Source organism: Phoxinus phoxinus (assembly GCF_949152265.1).
Source record: "Phoxinus phoxinus genome assembly, chromosome: 5".
NCBI lineage: Eukaryota > Metazoa > Chordata > Actinopteri > Cypriniformes > Leuciscidae > Phoxinus > Phoxinus phoxinus.
Genome location: NC_136880.1, coordinates 37,100,930 through 37,113,214, shown reverse-complemented (window position 1 = coordinate 37,113,214; position 12,285 = coordinate 37,100,930).

Genomic DNA, 12,285 nt, shown 5'->3' with positions numbered 1-12,285 from the left:
TCTATAGTAGTTGGAAGGATTGTTCTGCCTGGTCGATAACGTGGCGCAACATGACACATTTCAGCCGTACGTAGTATGCAAGTTACCATGTAATGATCAGTGACATCATCACTTTGCGGTATAATATCTATATCGGTTGGATCGGTTCCATATGATATAATTAAATCTAGAGTATGATTAAGACGATGAGTGGGACCACTAACGTTTTGCTTGACCCCAAAGGAGTTTAATAAATCTGTAAACGCAGCTCCTAACGCATCATTTGTGTTATCAACGTGTATGTTGAAATCTCCAACAATTATTGCCTTATCGACATTGACTAATAGATCTGAGAGAAAATCTGCAAACTCTTTTAGGAAATCAGCGTAAGGCCCTGGCGGTCTATATACGGTAGCCAAGGCTAGAGATAATAAGGATTTCTTTCTTACATCTAGGAGCGTAACATTTAGAACAAGTACTTCAAACGAATTAAACCTGTGGCCTGTTTTCTGAGTAACATTAAGAATATCTCTATAGATTGTTGCAACACCGCCGCCACGACCAATCAGACGGGGCTCATGCTTATAACAGTATCCTGGTGGAGTGGACTCATTAAGACCGAAATAGTCATTTGGTTTAAGCCAGGTTTCAGTAAGGCAGAGTACATCGAAGCTATTATCAGTGACCATTTCATTTACAATAACCGCCTTAGGTGTAAGCGATCTAATGTTTAGAAGACCTAGCTTTAGACATTGTTTTTGTTCACTAATATTGAGATTTTCTGGTTTAATCACAATTAGATTTTTCTTAGATCCTACAGTAGATTTATTGTTTGGCCTCACTAAACGAGGAATAGACACAGTTTCTATATAGTGTTCTACACTGGTACTTATATCAATTAATTTGGGACAGCAAAGAATGTGATTTGGACTTTGACTTACTAGTCATATGGTGTGTAACGTCTTGGAGATGTTGTCCGACAGAACAGCCGCTCCGATTCTGCTGGGGTGCAGGCCATCAGCACGGTAGAGCCTAGGTCGCTCCCAAAACAGATTCCAATTATTTACAAAGAGCAGTCTCTGTTCATTACACCATGACATTAACCATTCATTTAGTGCAAACAATCTACTGAACCTTTCTTGTCCTTGTCGGTACGTGGGAAGCGGTCCAGACACGACGATCTTTGCTTCAGGCGATGTTCTGCGTACCGTCTCGATCAGGCTCCTGTAGTCCCTCTTCAGAACCTCCGTCTGCCGCAGCCTGATGTCGTTCACCCCCGCGTGCAGCACGACAGCTCCGACGCGCTCGTCACCGTTCAGGATCTCGGGGACCTGCGCAGCGACATCGAGAACACGAGCACCAGGAAAGCAGTGAGTGCGCACCATACCTTTACCTGAGGTAGCGCGGACATGCCGGACCATGGAACTGCCGATGATCACAGCGTCGTCGCGTTCCGTCTCGCGAAGAGGGGAGAAGCGGTTCCGGGTGGAGATCTCGAAGACCGGGAGGGGCGGAGAGGTCCTTGCTCTGGTCCTGGCTCGTGTCTTCCGCTGTGGCATCATCCAGGGTCCATGGTGCTGTGTCGGTGCCGGGGTGAATGAGGGCAGGGATGCTCGGGTCCTGTGCAGAGAAATACACGGAGTAGAGGAGGCCGGAGTCGAAAAGTTACTAACCACTGACTTGTGAGCATCGGCGCGTGATGCTTCAAGCGCTGATCGTCGGTCTCGCAGCTCGGCCTGCCTCCCCAGCAGATCACGGATCTGCTTCTCCACGGACTCCAGCTCCAACCGCACCGAATGCAGCTCAAACGTGTCCTCACCTGCACTCAGAGGTAGACACACATACGATGTATTCGCCATTATGACAGATGAACAATAAATTAGCAGTGATGCTACCAATATCACTACTAATTTAGGACTGAAATCATGGATAGAACCCGTATCCTTCCAGTGATTCGAGTGTAAATAAGACGGTCGATAGGCGAGACCACGCGTGCAAATGTTAGCGGGCTAACTTAACGTTAGAGATAGTAACGGAAGTTCGGAAAGTTGGAAATAACCAGTGATATCAAAGCAATCCGATTGTTTGTTTTTTTTATAGAGAGTAGTATCGGAGATATGTTCACACGCTCACAAACTAACAGTTAAGCGATTCGAAACACAAACTCCAAATACAACCAAAGCGGTTCGAACACAGACACAAACTTCAACACAAACAAGCGATTCGAAGGACAAGCACAAACACAAACTTCAAACACAAACAAGCGATTCGAGGCACAAGCACAAACACAAACTTCAACACAAACAAGCGATTCGAAGGACAAGCACAAACACAAACTTCAAACACAAACAAGCGATTCGAAGGACAAGCACAAACACAAACTTCAAACACAAACAAGCGATTCGAGGCACAAGCACAAACACAAACTTCAAACACAACAAGCGATTCGAAGCACAAGCACAACACAAACTTCAAACACAACAAGCGATTCGAAGCACAAGCACAAACACAAACTTCAAACACAAACAAGCGATTCGAGGCACAAGCACAAACACAAACTTCAAACACAAACAAGCGATTCGAGGCACAAGCACAAACACAAACTTCAAACACAACAAGCGATTCGAAGCACAAGCACAAACACAAACTTCAAACACAACAAGCGATTCGAAGCACAAACACAAACTCCAACACAAACAGAGCGATTTCAGTGATTCGAGTGTAAATAAGACGGTCGATAGGCGAGGCCACGCGTGCAATGCTAGCGGGCTATCGTTAGAGATAGTAACGGAAGTTCGGAAAGTTGGATATAACTAGCGATATCAAAGCAATCCGATTGTTTTTTATAGAGAGTAGTATCGGAGATATGTTCACACGCTGGAAAAATAGAAAATGCTCGTTTCTAAATGAGTGTAAAAGAACAAAATCAACGATTTATGAATCAAGTCGACGGAGCTTCAAATACAAACACAGCGCTCACTCGCGACGCATGCGCGATATATCTGATATATATCTGATCTTTCCACAGGACAGGCTACACACTCCAATAAATCCAGTCCCTCTATCATGAAATATGCATGCTAATGACCCAAGGGTGTCTGTCTCCCTAATTAATGACACCAGCACGTCCGTCAGTCTTATTCACTTCGCAACAGACTCAACTTTACATTATAAACAATAATACCATGCCAGGCACCATTTTTAAAGTCAGCATGAAATAGAAGTTAGTTCTTTCTTCGCTATTGTGATGTATATCCGAGTGAAACAGCATCTAAAATAAAAAATATAGGGAGGGACTTGATTTTGCCCATCGATAATTGATTAGGATGGTTGTGGTTTGCAATTGCTGTGATGTTATGGCAAATTCATTTGCATATTCCTGCCTCCAGAGCAAGACATCGACGAATACTGTAGGTAGCCTATACACCACCGCACTATAGGCCCCGCCCACTGGTTTAATCACTTCATTCAGTTGCTTCACTGACACACTGGATGTGAGTTTAGCATCCTGTAAAAAAAGCAAATCCGCCCATAATTATAATCATGACGCTATCTATGCTGTATACTTGCCTGTTCACATTCTGACATAGATACTTCATGAGCTCGAGTCTGCCGACAAGAGAACAAATGTAAGAGCAAATGAAACCGTAAAGAAACATTTTCTCATTTGCTCGTTTCAGTAGAGACTTGAGAAGGATACCTGCGTCAGGAACAAGTGGTTGCTTTATTTTTAATGACATCCTGGATCACGTCGGATGAATGTTTAGTTCAGGGAGTCTGAATGCTTTTTGTTTTGTAAACGGATAACATGTAATGGAGAGATCTCAAATAAACTTTTTGTTTTTGATGAAGCAGTCCGCTGTATTTGGAGCTGATAGCAGCAGAATTGCAAACAGCAAGTAAATTATTTCATAATGCTTTGTCTGTGAATAACGGTTTTAAATGGATAATATTTTCAAAACACTTCTTCATGTCACAAGCAATAGCGAGTTGGCATTGAAAGTGTTTCCAATTCAATGACGTTAGCCAATCATAATAGTGCCCAATTACTGACAAGCCTTAAATGTGACATTATGCCCCTTTTCACAAGATAAATCTATGGTGTCCCCAGAATGTGTCTGTGAAATTTCAGCTCAAAATACCCCTCAGATCATTTATTATATGTCAAAGTTGCCCCTTTTTGGGTGTGACCAAAATCGCACTGTTTTTGTGCGTGTCCCTTTAAATGCAAATGAGCTGCTGCTCCCCGCCTCCATTCAGAATAGAGCCGATCCTTTACACGAGCTTCGGATACTCCAGCAATAACGAACGCGAATTTCAGTCAAATCTCAGAAATGAGCTGTAGCGGAGTGCAGCCTTACAGAGAGACTCAGGAAGAGATTGTAACGTTTAGACTGCACCTGGACGTTTCTGAATGGTTAGTGGATTCATGGATGTAGTTGTTGTGGAGTTACATTGATTAATCTAATCGACTTGCATGACTGTCATGTTTAACTTTTACACAAGTTGACAGTTCCCTGAGGTCTTTATAAGACAGCTGTGACATTTTTGGTCAAATTGTGTTCTGTGTTCGAACTGGTTACAACTGTTGTTGCTTGCGAAAACCAAATGGCAGCGTGTGGGTGGAAACGTCCAGATTAAGGGGCGTAATAATTTAATAATATCCTCTTCCTACATCAGAAGGGGAGCGAAATCAGATTGGCTTAGTTTTTGACATGTTTGCAGAGAAAAGCTTACCAATACAAAGTTACTGGGTTGTCACTTTTCACGTTTTCAGGGTTGTAGATGCAAGGACCCATTTATAGCACGTAAACACGGAAAAGGTCAGATTTTCTTGAGATGTCCCCTTTAAAGGAGTGTGTGTGTGTGTGTGTGTGTGTGTGTGTGTGTGTGTGTGTGTGTGTGTGTGTGTGTGTGTGTGTGTCTAAGTGTGTGTGCGCGTGCAAAAAACATACCCTTTAACATATCTCAATTAACTAATTGATCGCACCCCCAAGAGTTAAAACATAAATTTGACTAACAATTTCTGCCCAGTTTAGACTGAATGTTTTCATTATAGCAGTTTATTCTCTGCAAATCCCTGTGCATTGTTTTTCAGTGAAAATTTAAGCTTAAGATTTTCATCAAAAATGAAGTAATGCTTAATTTCAAAACAATTTCTGCAGGTTGCTAATGAAAAACAACTTTGAGTGTTTTTATGTTCCCCTGAAATGACTTTATTAAAATAAGGCACAGATTATCTTCCATAATGACTAGCCATTTTCAAACTGAGGTGAAAATAGGCTCTACTCTTCAGTAACTACACTCTTAGAAGAAAAGGTTCTATATAGAACCTTAAAAGGTTCTATAGGCGCTTCGTATTTGGAACCCCTAAAAGGTTCTACACTCTTAGAAAAAAAGGGTTCATTGGGGTTCTATATAGAACGACTGCTAAAGCTGTCTCCGCAGTCCATAACGTAAAGTCATATATTTTGGAGAATGTTGCCCTCTTCTATGCTATAAAATGTTGTCCTTGATGCTTTCTAGTAGCTCTTCCTCGAGAACTTCTACTGATAGAGTCAAAGTGAGTGAGAGAAAGTTTTTAGTTGAAATATTGTTTTGGGGAGTCATAACCCCTTGAAAAAACTGAACCTGTATCAGCAGTATGGTAATGAATCTGTCAGTTTGTTTACACCTGGGCAGCATTTTGGGATGTATGATATAAAATGTGGCTTAAGGGAAGCCACCAGGGCTTGTTTTTTATTTCTTTATTTATTTCAGATTAAGTTTCAACTTTGCTCAGCTGGCCTCAGCAATGTTTATTACCTGCAGACACACACACACACACACACACACACACACACAGCGCTTCAGCCTGGCTAAAACGGTCTCGAAGCTCAGGAAGTTCTCCATGATTGCTGAGAATTACATCAGGATTCTTACTCACATCTTTTCTTCTATGGAAATTGTAATTGTGTCCCGCTGGTACGGTGCCCTCAAACAGCCTCACATATAATTGGATTTGGAATTTTTATCTAATAATATATGACATTTCCTCGTCTGAATTAGCTGAACTCGGGTTGAGCGAGCCTCTCAGGATTTACGCACTCTTAAAAAAAAAAGTACTGTAATGGTAACATACCGCTAATACTTTGATATACTAATAAATATAAAATAAAACGTAATTTAGCAAATTGATCAAAATTGACAGTAAAGACATTTATAATGTTACAAAAGTTTTCTACTTTTGTAACATTATAATGCTGTTCTTTTGAAATGTATGTTCATCAAAATCAAAATTCGAAATGTATCATGGTTTCTAAAAAATAAAAATTCACACTGAAGACTAAAGTTATAATGCTGAAAATTCCGCTTTGTCATCAGGAATGAATTAGGCTACAATTTAAAATATATTAAAAAAGGAAACAGTTAATATTTTAATAATATTTGACAATACTTTTCTTTTGACTATTTTTGATCAAACAATTGTAGCCTCAGTTAGCATTATAGAAAAAACCTTAGGGACCCCAAACTTTTGAAGTAATGCATTTACCTTATTTACATTTACCTCAAAACATATGCCATATTCCTAAATAAAGGTAGTACACATATGGTTTTGTTGGTGTAGTAGAGTCTCTTAATTGTTTTCTGTTGTTTATTGCATCAGTCCTGCAAAACTTTGACAGTCAGAACTTTATCATAAGTCATGTGCTGTACTGCCTACCAATGGACAGGAGGTGAAGTGCAGGCGCTGAAACTATAAAAGCACTTGCACACTAGTTACACCAGAAAGACTCGGGAGGCAAAATGACATAATAACGCACTTAAACATTTATTAACGGCCCAGCAAGCTCAGACTCAAGAACTTAGACATGTGTAAGTACTTTTCTTTTATACTACGAGTATTAGAGCACGATTGGTTAGATGAGAAAGTAATACGTGACGTATAGCAATTGAGTCTTCCTGGCAGAACTTACGCTATAAAGCTTTCATATCTGAAAATGTATATTTCTTTAATGTTTGAACTCCAAAATTGACTTTCTGCTTAAGAACACAAACGGATCAATCTTTCAAGCTTCAACAAGCAAACAAGCAACATAAGTAGTCCCTTTGACTCGTGCACTATATTCCAAGTCTTCTGAAAACATATCGATATGTGGATTAAAGAAACCGATAACCATTTTTGAAAATATTAACATCCATGGCATGTCTCCACGGCGTGTTCACAGGAGTAAAATGAGTAAATTTCTCTTATGAGCTTAATCTTTTGAATGAATCAGTAAATTGATCTAGTCCGAAATGATGAAGAAGGACAAATACAAAGACAAATCATACTCTGTATGATAGAGATTGATTTGCAAAACTATTAAAAAGTTGGTCACTGCAACATTGAGACCTTATGCTTCTCTGTTAGCCTATATGGGCCACAGAAAAAAAACAAAACAAAAAAAAAACAGGCTTCGGGCTTTTCTGTCTGGTGTTAAAATATATAGTAGACTATAACCTGCCCCACTCCATCAGAGCCAGTGGAATTGATTATCTTTGTGTGAACTGACCCAGTACCAGACCAACCAAGCAAGTGAGCAGGTATGTAGGCCAACCTGGCAATTATCTGGGAAGTTCAGACTCTCTCTCCTTGTCCGGCTTTCTCTCTATTATTTGGGGTATATTCTCCTCCAGATGTCTTTAAGAGTGGGATTTTTAAAGCCAGGAGAGGCTCGGTTCTGAGAAAACCGTGGGAGAGAGTGGTAGAGAGATCTCAAAACAACAAAAGCCGTACTATAAACTTGTTTTTAACAGGCACTTTAATAGGCTACTATTGATCGTTCTCAAGTTGCATGTAAACCAGAATGCTCCTTGGAAGGACAGCACTATGAAGTACCACAGTAAATAATTTAGACTCATGGAGGTCTAGCATTGTTATTATTAATAATTTTGTGGCATTGAACAGAACGCCAGATATAGTGTCAGCAGACCTTAGATACAGAACCCAGAAAATACCTTATAAACAACCATGAGATGGCAGCAAAGGCTTGGCTAAAAATGAAAAGTTTCCATCAGAATACATAACAGCTTCAAAACTGCATTTGTTAGAAAATCAACAACATATAGACTAATTAGAAGCAGCATTTCCTTTTCTTGTAATTAACTAGAAAAACAGATCTTTGACCTTCTTGTTCTCACGGTCAGAGTTAGTATGGCATAAAACATAGCAAAATAATTACTAAAATGTTCCAGTTGTTTGCCACACATGTATTTTATTGTCATATGTAAGCTCATTGTAAACAATCAGCTTTGATGCTTGAAATTCATAGATTTTACTGTGATCAAAACCATCTGAACTCGTCTTTAAACATGACTTTATTATCAATACAATGCAACAGTCATGGAAAGTCCTGCTGAGAGAGATGTATAAAGGAATAGCTGGCAGTATGAGACATTTAAGAACAAACTGTAGGCCTACGTGGGTAATTGGAAATATTATCAGAAACAAATTAGGATTAATAAATGTCTTTAGTAAATTTTAGCAACCAAACTTCTAGATAGCCTAGTATTAAATAAGGCAAGTAGAATTATTATTGCTCACTTTGGGTTCATCCCAGTGGCCCGAGACGTTTGAAACTGTTCATGAAAAAGATTAATTTACAGATTCGTTCAGTGAAGATTTCGATTGACATGTTTCGCCCGTAGGTGGCGGCAAACGATCGACTTTGGATTTGCCTGTCTGCAAATCTGTAGTTTTTATATCTATAATATTTCATCCACTGTGTAAAACTGATACATTTAGAAAGACAGACAAACAAATGGCAAAGACTGCGAATTGTGCAATCGACAATTTTGTTTGGTTTGAGGTTTGTTCAAATCATTCAACACTAATTATTAGGATTCCCTAAGTATTCAACTTTGGCATATTGCTTGCCCTGGGTATATGGGCTACGAAACGTGATACCTATAGATCGGTTTGTTGATGAGGTGCTAAATTATTCAAGATTTGTCTAACGAAAAAAACATACTAGAAAAAAAATCCCATAGATTTACATTGAAGAAGGCATATGGACCAGAATAGCATACATAATTGAGGGTTGACTCTTTAGACTTGGGTGACTACCCAAATAGAAACATGCTAAAAACACTTACCTTAGCAACAGCAAAGACCTGCTAACTATACAAAACACTATAGCATTGTGGGAAACACAAGCACCACTCACTTTGTCTCTGTGATATATTACTGGAAGGTGGAACAGTCAAAGTAAGCAAGAAACTTATATTTCACAGTGTTCCTGAAGACACTGCACAAATTTTTTTGAGGGATTTTCATTCTGTCAGCAGGGTCAAGGCTCTTAATGTGGAACGCTATGAATCAGTGAAGAGCTCGCTGATGCGGATAAATAACAGCAATGGTCAATTTAGTCTAGCGAGAAAGGAATGTTTAATGGAGACAGAAGAATGTCTGAAAAACATGAACCACAAATACAATAAAATAACGTTTGCACTCGCTTTTAAGAACCCAAATAAGAACTGTATGACATTTTTATCCGTCCGGTGGCTCCACAAACACGAGAGGAATCTCAGATGTGGAATATAGTGCTGTTGACGTTGGACGATCGCATTGTCACACTATTAACCACCATCCATCTGGAGGTGGGAAGAGATACGCTTCAGATCTTCCTACAGCCATCATTGCTCTGAAAAATAAATACACAGGCTGACACGTTGTCGCATTGAAGCTTTTGTTTTATGGGGAATCTGCCTGATATCAATCTGTTGAGGGAAGACAGCGGAAGCGGATGCGGGGTGTTCTGAGCACACAGGACAAAGAGGACGCGCGTCGCATTGCCTGCTGACCAGATTTCATCAAAGTGAGAGACGTGCTGCAGGGCCTTTATGTCACATAAAAGAGATAGGCTTCAAACAGACCAATCTGAAGCTGGGCTGCAGGCCTCCATGTGGGGTGTGCAACGTCAGGTTTAAACCATGAAGCAGGCATTTAGTTCTCTGGAGAGTGATGGAGAAAGTTTTAGTGTGATGGAATCAGACGGGGAATATTTTAATAATAGAGAATATGAGATCTCGTATAAGTGAAGTACAGTACGTATATCTGCATCGCATTATTCTAGATGTCAAGTGTGATTTGTTTTAGGTTAATAATGCTGTTAATGTTGAGGTGACAAGGACTTTTACAACTGGATAAACCAAGAAAACTATATGAATCACTTAATGCAATAAGCAATCAAACATAAATGATAATGGAAATAATCATTTTTTTAAAATAGTAAGTTATTAAAATCCTATAATAATAAGTAATAAATGTAATTTTCTATATTCAGCCCCTGTTTTGAGTATTTGCCAGTTTCATGGAATCAAAATGAATAAATATAAAACCCTGTTTCTTAATGTAGAAATCGCCCATCTGCTGTACCGAGCGTGGGGTGTGTCGTGTGTGCATGCGTTTTTGGATGGGATAAGATGCTATTTTAGCTCCAGAATGAGAGATGCGATTCTCTCTCTCTCTCTCTCTCTCTCTCTCTCTCTCTCTTTCTCTCTCTCTCTAGACTGTGCAGAGCCATACAGAGGAGCTCACAATATAAATGATGTCTGTTTCAGTAATCAACCTCCACATTTGGGTGGAATTAACACAGACCCACCTGTCAGCAGGGAGAGAGAGAGAGAGAGAGAGAGAGAGAGAGAGAGAGAGAGAGAGAGAGAGAGAGAGATAGAGAGAGAGAGAGAGAGAGAGAGAGAGAGAGAGGAGAAGAGAGAGAGAGAGAGAGAGAGAAGAGAGAGAGAGAGAGAGAGAGAGAGAGAGAGGAGAGAGAGAGAGGAGAGAGAGAGAGAGAGAGAGATGAGAGAGAGAGAGAGAGAGAGATGTAGAACAAATGAGATTAGGCAGAATAATCAATGAGACACTTATACTGATCCCTGAGCGGATTCTTTGGCATGGACAGATTGGCACAATTAGACAGGAAAGGGCTGTTGATATCATAAGTTGTGTAGAGGGCACAGATGGGCTCTGCCCAGGAGACAAGAAGGTGAGAGGAAAGAAAACATTGGAACAGACCCTCATAGCTGATTGAAAGCATCGGACAAAGGTTGATGTGTGTTATTGTATGGCTTTCAACATTAAAAGAGGGAAAACAGTGTAGCAATGAAATATCAGTCAAATTGGTTCTCACACCTCTTAGTGTATTGAATAGACTAAATAATATTACAATTAAATGTGCAGAATGGGGTATAGTTTCAAATTTCAGGTCAGGACTGTTCATAGTATGTACTTATGACATCCACAGGATGCTTACAATACATTTATAGACAGCTGCATGACATCACAACATATTGGTAGCGTTTTTTCCTCGCCAGAAAGAGGTGAGCGTCCCGGAGTGGATTCACAGCGAATTGATCACTTAGTGAAGAATCTCTGTCACTCCCCTCCACTTATTTACAATGCTCTGGACCTGTTTTTAGTATGTCCGCTGCTAGTGTCATGCTAATCTTTAGACTTTGGCTGTCTCTGAAATTGCCCACTATACCCTCATTCACTATTCTCAATATTAGTCCTTCTATAAAGTTCACTTGAGGGAGTGAATGAAAAGTGAATTTGGACTCTGGCGCTGCATCCGAAATCGATTTCTTTCCTACTATATAATATGCGAAAAACAGTACGGCAAACGAGTAGTACTTGGCAAGCTGGCAGCTCCATAGTAAGATGATAAAATTTGATCTTGATGTCTGTCATGTAAATATGGATAAACCTTAATTAAACAATTTAATAATCTTTTATTCACATATAAACATTTATCAGTAAATATAAACAGAAGCTCAACCGAACCTGCTTGATGCACGAGAACAAACCTCTTGCTGAAGCTCAAACGTGCTGAGTAACAAGAGAGTGAACCTCATTGGAGCTTCCATTTACCACAACTGATGTGTGAGTTCATGAATGTTTCTATGTGGATAAAGGCCTAAATTCAATCTGGTCATCTGAGTCTCTTCTGAAAATTTGGACTAAACCGCTTAATTCATATGGATTCGTTTTACGATCTCTTTATGGACTATTTGAAGCATCAATATGGTAGTTGTGTAGCTGTCAATGGAGGGACAGAAAGCTTTCAGATTTCATCAAAAAGATCTTGTGTTCCGAGGATGAATGAAAGTCTTACGGGTTTGGAATGACATGAGGGTGAGTAATTAATGACAGAATTTTTATTTTTGGGTGAACTATCCCTTTAAACTAGGTTGATAATAATATAGCCTTGTACATATAGCCTACATTATAAAAATGTAAAACAGAAATATCTTCACTTGTGGTCTCAAAATATATGGACCCCA